Below are 13,757 nucleotides of genomic sequence, written 5' to 3'. Positions count from 1 at the left end.
GAATCCCGAAAGCGGAGACCGGGCGCAGGTGTGAACCTGAGGCTCCTGGACCCCAAATTCACCTCCTCAGGTTATGCCGCTACTGTTCTGTGTCCCAGCGGCCGGACCCCCAGCTATAGGATATAACCTATAGGATAGAAGGGTCTCTCATTCATATAGGGGCTTATTACTGTGGAGGGCTGAGGACTCTCTGGTGACAGGAGGATAAATGTCAGACACAAGGGGTTAATGCTGGTGCACGTGTGACATGAGTGACGTCAGTGACACCACACGGTGACGGTGCACGGAGCGGACACACACTCTGAGGTAACACCAGCACTCCGTCAGCCCGCGCTCCAGTCTCCGGCTCTTCCTCAGCACTTCCCTCCAGATCCGTGTAGTCCAGGACGGCTCCGGCACCGCGGTGTTACTGCTGAGTGTGAGCTGTTACCTCACTAGAGCTGCACCTGCTGCCGAGATCACAGGTAAGAGGCTGCACTCACACTCCACATACTGATACACGGCACAGCCATGACACCCCTAAACTCTAAGTGGTTGTGCTCTGATGCGCATTCTATGCCCTTCAGGGGACTCTACTACTTTTATTAAAAAGGGGGGGGAGTTTAAGACTCCATCTGTGTTGCGATCTATGTCGTGCATGTAGTCCTGTAAAAAGATCTGTCAGAGAAGGAGGTGATGAATCAATCATCTATATCTCTATATGGCAAGAATGGGGTTTTTTTTGTTTTGTTTTTTTGCATTTGTGGTAAAATGACTGACAACTTTGAGGAAAATTTGCAAACTGTTGTATAAATGACGTGTGATCTGTAATTGCCTCTATAGGGTAAAAGCGCTGTGTACGCGCCACGTTATAAGGCTGAATTGTGAGATTTTTCACTCATGTTTTTTTTACACACGCCACATGTTGTCATCACCAGGGAGAAGGCGAGTCGTCCATGTCAGCTACACGTACATAGCAGTCGCTTCAGGGCGAGGTGTATGAGGTGACATATACAATCAGGAAGTCGGGCGGGTGCATTGTCCTGTAGTTTGCACCTGTCACATATGTTATGGCGTGTACGCAGTCCGCCTTGTGTCCCACACAAAGAATCTCACACACCTTGGTCACGGCGAATCCCATCCCCACGGTGCGGGATAATACGTGCAAGGGACACGATGACATTTCCAAAACCGTTGCAATTTTCTGGCACAAAATAATGTATAAGGATAGGTTCACACTACTGTGATTAATGTCCATCATAGGATGAGAGCAACGGACATAAACAGCAATAGTGACTGATACAGACGAGGCCGCTTACGTCTGACGTCAGAGGTACAAAACGCGATGGGCGCTTTCTTCTGTCATGTATGTTACTTACCTGAATGTCATATTTGCAGGACTTTTTACATTAGAGTCAATAGGAGCGGCCACATTGCCATAAATCCCATCACCCTCATCTGTCATAGCGGTAGCGTGAACGTCCCCTTAGGGGTTTCGCCTTTTTCATTAGTTTTTTTGTTTGGACATTATACAGTAACGTAGACCGTGCACCCCAACATGTGTGTCCTGTGTACAGGGATAGTAGAGGGATAGTCCACATTCTGCACATCAGGACGTTACTTCAGTCTTGGCGGGAGAAGATTTTAGTGCAGTCACACGGCCCGGTGGAGGGGCCCCGGATATATATGGGCTGAAATCACCAGTCTTTGTACATCTGTGTCTTAGAAACACCATATGACGGTTGTTTTTCACTGTCGTGTGCCTGTAGCCTAAGTTTCATTTATGTGCTGCATGTTCTGAGTGTCCTCGGATGCACCAAATTAAAGAAAATTGCTCCTATGGGCACACTGGCGTAACGTAGTGGGTGCGACCGAGCCCGGTGGGGTATGGGGCCCGCGGATGGAGATGGCCGGAGCTTCAGACCACTGTGATAGCGCACTGCGATACATACTGTCATTATTATTATATCGCCAGACCCCTTTCCAATGGATGGCAGCCCAGGGGAGGTAACTGAAAATAATGAATACAAATGCTCAGCGTCCCCTCCGGTGCTCTTCCGTCATGTGACTGAGACCTGTGAATAGAGCACATGGGGCGCAGCGGCAGCATAATGACGTCAATGCGTCCCCAGACGCACCAAAGCGGAGAGGGGCTTATAATACTTTATGGGGGCCACTGTGGAGCATATAATACTGGCTGGAGCCACGTCACGATCAAGGATCTGTGTCAGGGTGCTTTCACAGTAACGCTCCGCTCATTCTGACACGTAAACACATGTCAGAGTGACCGCTGTAAAACAGAATCCCATTGACTTCAATGGGTGCCGTCTTACGTGCACTACACATTGAAATGAATGGATTTAAAAGCTTCCCATTGATTTCAATGTGTAGTGTGCGTAAGACGGCACCCGGTGAAGTCAATGGGATTCTGTTTTACAGCGGTCACTCTGACACGTGTTTACGTGTCAGAATGAGCGGAGCGTTACTGTGAAAGCACCCTGACACAGATCCTTGATAGTGACGTGGCCCCAGCCAGTATTATATGCTCCACAGTGGCCCCCATAAAGTATTATAAGCCCCTCTCCGCTTCGGTGCGTCTGGGGATGCATTGACGGAATGAATGGCGCGTTACTCCGTGGAACTGGGCCTCAGGGAGGAGTAGGGGCCCTGGACAAAAGTTTGCACTGGGGCCCACAAGACTTTAGTTAGGCCACTGTATGGGCATAAATACTAGATTAGCAGAATTAGCAGCTTCAACTGAGAAAAGTGGTGATGGCGGCATAAAAGCACCGCTTGTGACTATTTTAGTGACGAGTGGTGTTAAAATTTTTTTGCAAAACCAGGAGTTTGTGACCCTGCATTTCTCCGCTGGTCTCGTACTGGTCGACACAGAGCTTGCTTTTTTGTTTGAAACAACTCATGGTTGTCAGTGCAGGATCTAAGTGACTTGATGGATCCATGTCCCTGAGGGTTTGGGAGAGCGAACCAGTTTTCTGATTTTCTTGCCTCCCTGTCTAAACCCTCTGCAGACACTTCCTCTGCGACTACATTTGTATGCTTGTGCTCGGGTTCTGGTCCGGTACGAGACATCCTCGCTTCTGTCTAGGCCATATTGGGGTTTGCCTCTGTCCTTCCTTCACAACTGGGAGTTGGATTTGGGACTTTTACTCTCTGATTCAGGCGTGAGTTTTGGAGAATCATCGCCTCCTTCATGGATTTCTCTCTCCCTTTCTCTCTCGCTGATTTCTGCTTTACCTGAGCCATGTGCTGATTCTGGGGCTACGGACACCGCCATGTCTGCTCAGCTTTATGTCACTTCCGTATAGCAGCGATCTGGCCATGCAGTCAGTTGCATTCACATGGTCCTGGTCACTCCGGGAAATATGGCCGACACACGGATTGGAACAAGGTTGTGTAGATGGAACGGCAGCCTCCACCGTCCCCATTGTCTCCCCATGTTACCCCTCTAATAAATCTAATAACAAATGTGACAGGTTAGAATGCCCCGGCCTTAGTCTTTATTCTTCTCCATGGAGATGGTGAATTTTCTTCCAGTCTTGTAAAACTATAGGGGGACGGAGGAGCCCCCTATAGAGTGCTATAAATTAGTGTGGACTTGTATTGTATGGAGTGTTCTGTTATCGGCTTTATATGTAACGCTCACTTCATACTGAGTGCTTTATAGAAGCTTAAAGGGACGGTTACACTAAAGCTTGTGCGTCTGCTACACAAATTAGGAAAAAATACTAGTTTATTATGTATATTTCTATAAGAAACACTTTCGCTTTAAGGAGGATTTCTTGTAATGCCTTTATCTTTCATTGACATCTTTTACATACCATAAAGATTTAGCCTCACCCAAAGCTTTCACTGCTGATTTGTCTACTGTAAGCTGTTGTGCCAGTGACGCGGAATAGAATGCAAACACGGTATAAAGGCTTTGGGTTTCTGGAGATTTGGTTATTCACACTTTGAAATATTTAGATTTTCTTATAGGAAATCTAAATTTGCTGGCAAAGAAAAGTTCCGTATGTGTAAGGTGTGCGTCTCGACAACGTGAGCATGTACTACGCTCCTATATATGTGTGTGCTCATATGGAAACTGTGCTCTCACTGTTGTTTGGGAGCTTAGTATCCAGAATTGTCATGTTATTTTACAGCAGTAGTTCAATAAGATTGAGCAATTGAAATCCAAATGTTCAATCCTTATGGAGGATCGGGAGGCCCCTATACAAGGAATGTTTGAGGCCCGGTTCACATCTACGTTCGGGTCATTCCGTTCCCTTCTCTGCAAGACAAATGCGCAGAGAAAAGTCATGCAAGCAGAAATTTTCTCTGCGCATTTTTCATGTGCGAACCGCACGGACCCCCTTATAGTCCATGGGGTTCGCAGGTTTCTTAAGGTAGCTGATTAGGTTTCCGTGCGGGGGGATTCCCTGAACGGAAACGCATGTGCAGATGTGAACCGGGCCTGGGACAACAGATTTAGGCTGAGTTCACACGGGGTATTTTGGTCAGGATTTTGAGGCCATATCCTCCTCAAAATCCTGACTAAAAAGTTGTCTCCCATTGATTTCAATAGGAGCTGGTCAGTTCTTTTTTTCAGGAGAGGTTTGTTTCGGCTCCCGGAAAAAAGAACGGACATGCTCATTCTTCAGGCGGAGTCGCCATGCAAATCCGCCTGAAGACACTCCCTCCTCTTTACTAGGCCCATTCACTTGGGCCTAATACGGAGCGGAGTGCGCGACTGGATGCCGGTGCAGTGCATCGGCATCCAATCATAGCTACCTGTGTTTTGGACCAAAACCTGAGTCGGCCTCCACCTCAGGTTCCAGACCGAAAAACCACATGTGAACCCGGCCTTACATCTAATGTGTATGGCAGCTTTAGATTGTTAGCTCTGTTGCCCATAAAGACTGAAGCCATGCTGGAAGCAAGCAAGTCTGTCCATGTTTCTTGCACAGTGTGAAGAATAGTGGCATCTCTCAAATTGCACTATTTTCTGTCTTCTCCTGCCAAACATTTTCGGTTTTTGGAAATATAAATATTATTGAGGAATCTTCATGGTCGAGCTCAACCAGTTCTACAGCTATTTCCTGATGGAGTCATCATATAGAGGGGTGGTTGTGCAGGGTCATGTCATGTCACATCTAGGGAAGGTGTTCAGGTTCCTCAAGTTTTATAGATGACTTCTTTATTTTATTATTCATGTTGCTAATAGCTAGAGACACATACAAGACTGTAATGGATCTAAAGAAGACCTTTCACCACCTCCACCAACTTCAACTCTTTGCATCCTTCAATTGGCGCTGCTCCAATGATTCCTGGCACAGATGGTATTTTTGTCTTGGTCTGGAGAAGACAGCGATCGTCCATTGGACAGTAGACAACATAATTGTGTTGAAACTAACCAATATAATGGTTCGGGAACAGTGGGGTCCGGAATCAGTGGATCGGCACTTTTTGAAGAATACAAAGAGTTGGTGGAGGTGATGAAAGATTCTCTCTAAGACTATAGTGGCGAGACACAAATATATATGTACTCCTATAGGAGACTGCACTGTCATACATAAAGCTCCGTCAATAATAAACTGGAGATTTTGGCTGTTTTCCTGTTTGGTGTCCCATTATTGTTAGGCTTTCCTTTTTTTGTCTTCTTTCTTATTTGGGCCCTTTTCTGCTCATTGATCTGATCCTCTACTATTTGACATTTACGTATATGGACAGAAGTATTGGGACACCTACACATTACACCTATAGGAGTTTTTTTTTATATTATATTGTACATACATAGACATGAATAGACACTTTACAGCCAGAACACCTCCCTCTGTTCTGGGAAGGCTTCCTAGAAGATATCTGAGTGTGTCTTTGGCAATTTTTGCTTTTTTTATCTAGAATAACATTTGTGAGCTCAGACATTGATGTTGCACAAGAGAGCCTGGCTTGCAATCTCCATTTTAGTCAGGCTTGGACTGGCCCACGGATGAACAGATCAATCCCTTGGTGGGCCATCAGTTTACCCTGGCATGACACGGTATACTCATAGTAATTATTACAGATATTCTTCGTATACCATCTCAACCAATATAATATATAGTCACAGAAAGTCTGCAGAGGTTTCATCTGCGGACTTTCTGCTTCCATTACACCTATAGTGAAACCACCAGCGTTTCCGTAGGTATAAATGACATGCTGCAATTTCCAAAAGCGTAACTGTTTTTGAAATCTCAGCATGTCTGCTGGGCATATTTTTCTGCAATGTGTGGATGGGATTAGACTGAATTCTCTCCACTTTGCAGGTACTGTAAAACATCACATTTCTTGCTGCGGCGTATACGCTACCTAGAGCCCCGGCCTTAATGCTTGATTATTTTTTTACATGTGTCTGAGTAATGTCTCTACGTGGTACCAAATAACACAATGACTACCTAGTGCAAAAACAAAGTAACTTGTAGAACTGACAAATAGCCAGGGCGCTTATGTCCTGAGTCATGCAAGAGATTAATCGTGGGAATGCACCAGTTATTTTGCAGAGCCCAAGTGACATCCTGCACAGAACTTGTTTTAGTCTTTTATGTTGGTGAAGGTGACACCATATTTACCTAGTCTAACCAGTGTAATGCTTCTTATACCGGAATGGCAGGAAAAATGATATGTTTATTGGTATGAGCCTCGGACAAGAATATGCATGACAGCGGCATAGACATTCTCAGTGATAAGGAGTTTATTGATGGCTGTAAATAAGACTTAGAAACACTTCTATCAGTACTGCAGGGAATGTATACAGCTATTGTGGAATGAACTGGTGCTGTAAATAGGATTGGCATTCTTGTACTTTGTAAATCGTCTAAGCAGGAGACTTACAAGTTCTAAACCTGGTCATATACTTTTGCATGTATGCATGATATGTTACATACATGATTGAGTGCGGTTATTTTCAGCATATTACCAGGATAGGTCATCAATAGAAGATCCATGGGGGTCCGATACCTGGGATTCACCTGGATTCAAAGGCCTTGTGTCAAGTTCATCAGTCACATGGCCAATGGGCTGAGCTGTAATACCAAGCACAGCCACTGTACCAATGTATGGCGCTGTACTTGGCGAGTATTGAAGAGACTGCAACACTCACGGGAACAATGACCAGACACAAATGGAAGCAAAACAGAGTCAACAGAGTGGCAGCAGATATGGGAATGGTGGGGGAGTGCAAGTATTAAAGGGGGTTTTATTTAGTTAAACACATTCCTGCAAACTAGAAAGAGATTAGTATACACCAGCATCACACCAATCATATATTATAAGGGCGCCATATATTCCCAATTCCTTTTGTAACCATTCTTGGATTTGGTTTATAAAAATGCAGCAAAATCTGCAATAAAAAAAGCTGCATTTCTGCAATGTGGGGCCTCAGCCATATATATGTATATGTTTAATGTCAAAATAATCCCTAGCACCAATTACCCGCCATTACCTTATCCTTGTTATTCAAGCAACATTTTGCTACACCTTGTTTGGCCATTGTCTTCTATTGTGTTGAAGGATACATTTGCCTTGTTTACCAAAGGCTTGAGTTACACAAATTCCTTGAGGCTTATGAGGTTCTTAGCTCCTTTGCTCTAAGAAGTTAATCTTTTTATATAATTATAGCATAATTGAGACAATGTCCCTGTACAGCCCTATATCTTCTGTCCCTGCACATCAGACCTGGACCTATTGCAGAAACCAGGAAGTCAGTGCACCCGGAACGTCACCTCTGTTACCTAAGGTTTAGGGTCTTCTGTTTATGTCTAGAAAAATTGTATAATTAGCCTATAAAAAGTGCAGCTAGATCTTGGTTTAGTCCAGTGATGGCGAACCTTTCAGAGACCGAATGCCCAACCTGCAACCCAAAACCCACTAATTTATCACAAAGTGCTAACATTGCATTTTAACCTTAATACTGTGCAGATCCACAATTGCAGACAATGGGGCTTTACCGAGATTCCAATTATACAAACAATTTTGTACTGCAGTTACATCGCACAGATCTGTTTTATAGTGACCGGACAATGTTATTATGACCTGTAATAATATCATGTCTGCTATAAAACAGATACCATGTGATATAAATAGTGAAGAGCCTCCACACAATACAATCTGCTTCACATTGTACCCCACGTACTCCAGTCTGCCTCACAGTAACCCCACACAGTACAATCTGCTCCACAGTGGCCCCCACACAGTATAATCTGCTCCACAGTGGCCCCCCACACAGTATAATCTGCTCCACAGTGGCCCCCACACAGTATAATCTGCTCCACAGTGGCCCCCACACAGTACAATCTGCTCCACAGTGGCCCCGACACAGTATAATCTGCTCCACAGTGGCCCCCACACAGTACAATCTGCTTCACAGTGGTCCCCACACAGTATAATCTGCACCACAGTGGCCCCCACACAGTACAATCTGCTTCACAGTGGCCCCCACACAGTATAATCTGCACCACAGTGGCCCCCACACAGTACAATCTGCTTCACAGTGGCCCCCACACAGTATAATCTGCACCACAGTGGACCCCACGTAATCCAATCTGCTGCACAGTGGCCCCCACACAGTATAATCTGCTTCACAGTGGTCCCCACACAGTATAATCTGCTCCACAGTGACCCCCACACAGTACAATCTGCTCCACAGTGGTCGCCACACAGTACAATCTGCTTCACAGTGGTCCCCACACAGTATAATCTGCACCACAGTGGCCCCCACACAGTACAATCTGCTTCACAGTGGCCCCCACACAGTATAATCTGCACCACAGTGGCCCCCACACAGTATAATCTGCACCACAGTGGCCCCCACACAGTACAATCTGCTCCACAGTGGCCCCCACACAGTATGATCTGTGCCAAAGATGGGTGCCCATAGAGAGGGCTCTGAGTGCCACCTCTGGCACCCGTGCCATAGGTTCACCATCACGGGTTTAGTCTAACAGGCTCCTACTGTCTGCTATCATTCCTGACCGTTCCTACCATAAGGCTGAAGCTTCACATTGCGGAAATGCAGATTTTTTTGTTGCAGATTTTGCTGCGGTTTTTTGAGCCAAAGCATACTGAAAACCACTTGTTTATTTTGTTCCAATTGGCTGAAGAGTTGCTTATAAGTAAGGTTTTTCCTGAAAAAAAGTATTTTAGAAATAGAAATTCCAGGATTTTTCCAGTGCAAAGTTGGAAGGGTTACTTTATCTAGGTTCCATCTCCTTGAGAATTGGTGTTGCCAAGATGTGTGTGTGTGTGTGTGTGTGTGTGTGTATGTGTGTGTATGTGTGTGTGTGTATGTGTGTGTATGTGTGTGTGTGTATGTGTGTGTATGTGTGTGTGTGTATGTGTGTGTGTGTGTGTATGTGTGTGTCTGTGTGCACATCCGTCCGCACACACGGCAAATGGAAAGAGCTTAGAGGACGAAGTGCATGACTGACTTTGTGTTTTCTTTGGTGAGGTGTGTATTAGACACTGGGAAAAAGTCTGTCCAACAGCAGCCGTTTGTTCGAGGCGGATTCATTTACATTGGCTTCAGCCCTGCAGTAAGTTGGTCCTAGGTGAAGGTTTTGTCACTGCTGGGTAGTAAGAGGAATAGGCTTTAGTGCAAAATATAAAGCGACAAAGTCACTTCTGCTATTAAGTCTATTGTTCTGATCTGCCATAGGAATACATGGGAATCTTGGTACGTGCAGAAAACATCTGTATACTGGAATGCTTACATCTGCAGACGTGACAGTATTAGCCGACATAGTTATATGGCAAGTACGGGGATTTCTCTCCGCAGTTATAAATAATAAATGTTGTATCTGGGTGAATAGATAAAAGCCATTTCTTACAGAAGGAAAGTGCCGTGCCCGGGGCCACACTCTAAGGTCTACAGGCAGTATGCCAGCACAGGAGAGCGGCCGGCATGCCAGATGGCGGGGAGCGCTTACTGCACTTTCAATATCTTCACTGGGTATCCATGACCTTAAAGGGGTTGTCCGGGGTAAATTAAAACTTTACAAATGAGTTCTCTTGCAGCACTGGGGGTGTTTCCAATGCTGTGAGAGTAAGCTGGTGTAAGCGGCCATTTTCTTGTGGCCCGGGCACACCCAGTCGGCTCTTCTCGAGGCCTAGAAGATTGAAACCCAGGATGGAAGAAGACACAGGGAGAGGGCGTACCAGAAGAAGATGGAGGCGGCGCTGGAGAGTTCTCTCGTAGCATTGGAGACGCCCCCAGTGCCGCGAGAGAACTCATTTACATATTGAAGAAACCCCGGATTTCTACGGAACGGTGGCGCAGAGAAGACATCTAAAGGTAGGAGAAGAATATCCTTTCTTAAAGGGATCCTATCATAGAAACCCTTTTTTTTACGAGTAACATGTCGGAATAGCCTTAAGAAAGGCTAGTCTTCTCCGCGCCGCTGTTCACCTACAATCCCGGTCCTTGTTGGTATGCAAATGAATTCTTTCATAGCACTCGGGGCAGGCCCCAATGCTGCGAGAGAATTCTCTCCAGCGCCGCCTCCATCTTCTTCAGCAGTGTCATCTTCGTCCTCTTCTTCTGGCGCAGGTCTCCAACTTCTAGGCCTCGGGCAGACTGCGCATTCTCACACTCCACGAGAAAATGGCTGCTTGCACAGTATTGGAAGTGGCCATTTTCTCGTGGCCTGTGGACATGCGCAGACTGCTCCGCCCAAGGCCTGAGACATCATAAATCTGCACTGGAAGAAGAGGACAAAGATGACCCTGCTGACGAGGATGGAGGCGGCGCTGGAGAGAGTTCTCTGGAAGCATTGAGGCGGCCCTCAGTGCTGCAAAATAACCCATTTGCATACCGACAAGAACCGGATTGTAAGCGAACGGCAGCGCGGAGAAGACAACGAAAGGTAGGAGACGAATAGCCTTTCTTAAGGCTATTCCGGCATGTTACTCATAAAAAAAAGGTTTCTATGATAGGATCCCTTTAAGGCTATTCCTACGTGTAAGTCAGAAAAAAAGGGGTATCCAATGATAGGATCCCTTTAAGGAATAGTGTATATTATTGTATACAGAAGACCTTTACCACTACTACAAATAACCCCAAATCCCAACTAATAAGCAACAATTGAACCTGCATTGACTTGTAGGCTAAAGGAAAGGTTTACTTCTGTTTGCCCGGCTATTACACGGAGAATTAACCATTATGGAGATTCTCCCTACGTTTTTTTGTTTGCTACCTCTTGCTTTACGCTGCAGGTCGCACTGCCCCAGGTGAGCATTATTGGAGCTTTCTTTGCTGACTCTGTCTTCTGCCTTTTTCACTTTGCTGTCTCAATTCTCCACTTCACCTTTTCCTTCTAGTTTATTGTGTTTCTGTGTAAGACTCACATCTGCTTTCAGGCCATTCCATTCACTTATTCACATGAAATATGCGGAGAGAAGGGTCCTGCAAGCTGCACTTTTCTCTCCGCATTTTTCAAGCGAAAACCACATGGACCCCATGATAGTCTATGGAGCCTGCGGATTTCCTTTATCCGGATAGGTTTCCGTTCAGGGAGTCCGCTTGGGGACCTGAGGGTGCACTTCATTTACGAGGAGACGCACGTACACCAAGTAGCGATATTTAGCAACTGTGTGACTTTTACCGATAAATTGTATCTTTTATTAGCGGTGTCGCCATTCTAATGTACAGATCTGAACGATGATAGAAACAGTTTGTACCCACGCCATTAGACCAGCTGAGTTTTTCTTCTTATCTAACAAATCAACATCTTGAAGAAAAACTCTGCATTTGGTGAATAATACTCGGACAGATGGGTCCGAACCTCCTCGGTAAGTGAATGGAAAGAAACCGTCTTCCTGTTACAGCAGCTAAAAAAATATTTATCTCTGGGCTGCAGCGGAGTTGCTGGGATATATACCATCTGCTCGCCGCTCGTATAAAATGGCACCGCATAAAGAGCAAGCGTGTAAAAACGGAAATTGTTAAAGAGATTAAAAGTAAAGCTTCAGTACAAGACATCCTGCCATTACCCTTTCTGAACGCAGGTTTAGTCGTCTCCTTTGGCACCACATTGATTGGCAAATATATACAGTCCTATGAAAAAGTTTGGGCACCCCTATTAATCTTAATCATTTTTAGTTCTAAATATTTTGGTATTTGCAACAGCCATTTCAGTTTGATATATCTAATAACTGATGGACACAGTAATATTTCAGGATTGAAATGAGGTTTATTGTACTAACAGAAAATGTGCAATATGCATTAAACCAAAATTTGACCGGTGCAAAAGTATGGGCACCTCAACAGAAAAGTGACATTAATATTTAGTAGATCCTCCTTTTGCAAAGATAACAGCCTCTAGTCGCTTCCTGTAGCTTTTAATCAGTTCCTGGATCCTGGATGAAGGTATTTTGGACCATTTCTTTCTACAAAACAAGATAGATGCCTAGCTCAATACTGACATGGTCATTTTGGAGAATTTATAAAGACAGGCCCATTGTGAACAGCAGAATTATTAAGGGGCATCGCTGAGTGACGCCGGCCCCTCTACTTGTGTCCCCTCCAATGTCAGAGACATCATTACTGTAGTTTTGTATGTCAAGGGGTTGGCAGGTCTGGGAGGGGATACAGTGGTACATGGGGTATTTGTGTGTTATCATGTACCAATTGATGTGTTCAAGCCAATATTTAACGTAATATTCTTCCATCATGACCCCTACAACTACAAACTGCCTCTTACATAAAGGTTTTTTTCCAGCACCATGAAATTGATCCTTTCCTCAAGATAAATATCAGATTGTTGGGAGTTCGCCACCTAGAACCCGCACAGATCATCTGTTGGAAGGATGGCCCTCCACCGATTCCAGCACAGTTGGAATATTTCTCTAGCCCCCACCATTCCTGAGCAATCGATGCTGTTATCTTTGCTGTCTGATATACCATTTAGACTCCATACTGTCAGGAGGGCGGTGTCAGGCAGGAGCAGACAAGGGGGTGTGAGTCTGAGCTCTGACACTGGCTGCCTCTGATTGGAGCTCTGAATCACATGCCCTGCCTGACCCCGCCCACCTGACATGACAGAGCTTAAATAGCACATCAGGCACCAAAACTACCTGCACTTGTTGCTCAGGAACAATAAAGGCTAGAGAGAAAATTCCAACTGTGCTGGAATCAGTGGAGCAGCGACTATTAACTGATGCAGAGCACTAGAATTGGTGGAGGCGATGAAAGGTCTTCTTTAAGGATAGATCATCAATATCATTGTTTCGTAAAACCCCTTTCATGTGTCCATGGCGTGCGTGTTCACCCTTTCAATAGAATATAGTCGCACCCTGCCAGATATATTCTGTATGCAGTGGTGTTTGTTGTTCTTCAGTGTTGCAGTTCTATACTTGATGCAGGGCTATCCTCATACTATTGGTTTAACGGTTTATTATTAGGGTCTGACCTTTAGGATCCCGGCCATACCTGGGACTCATGGGTCCAAGCTCGTTCACTTTGCTCCCTGGATAGTTGCACCTCCAGGTACCGCTGCCTTACAGCCCATTCAAGTGAAAATATACCATTACATCCCTTTGACTGCTATACTATATACATCTACACTCACTGGCCATTTTATTAGGTACACCATGCTAGTAATGGGTTGGACCCCCTTTTGCCTTCAGAACTGCCTCAATTCTTCGTGGCATAGATACAACAAGGTGCTGGAAGCATTCCTCAGAGATTTTGGTCCATATTGACATGATGGCATCACACAGTTGCAGTCGCAGATTTGTCGGCTGCACAT

At 45.2% G+C, this 13,757-nt stretch overlaps 1 protein-coding gene across 1 annotated transcript in view; it reads left to right on the top strand.

The window, feature by feature from the left end:
* Positions 1-354: 354 nt before the first annotated feature.
* LOC142184546 (synaptotagmin-like protein 2) overlaps positions 355-13,757 on the top strand; it is a 44,117-nt gene continuing 30,714 nt past the window's right edge. Inside the window, exon 1 of the mRNA XM_075259467.1 lies at positions 355-464. The gene's annotated coding sequence lies outside the window, so the exon portion shown is untranslated. The remainder of the gene's footprint in view (positions 465-13,757) is intronic.

The sequence above is a fragment of the Leptodactylus fuscus genome, chromosome 11 (genome assembly GCF_031893055.1).
Source record: "Leptodactylus fuscus isolate aLepFus1 chromosome 11, aLepFus1.hap2, whole genome shotgun sequence".
Classification (NCBI taxonomy): Eukaryota; Metazoa; Chordata; class Amphibia; order Anura; family Leptodactylidae; genus Leptodactylus; species Leptodactylus fuscus.
The sequence above is the reverse complement of the archived record's forward strand: the minus strand, read 5'-3'. Positions and strand labels throughout refer to the sequence as shown.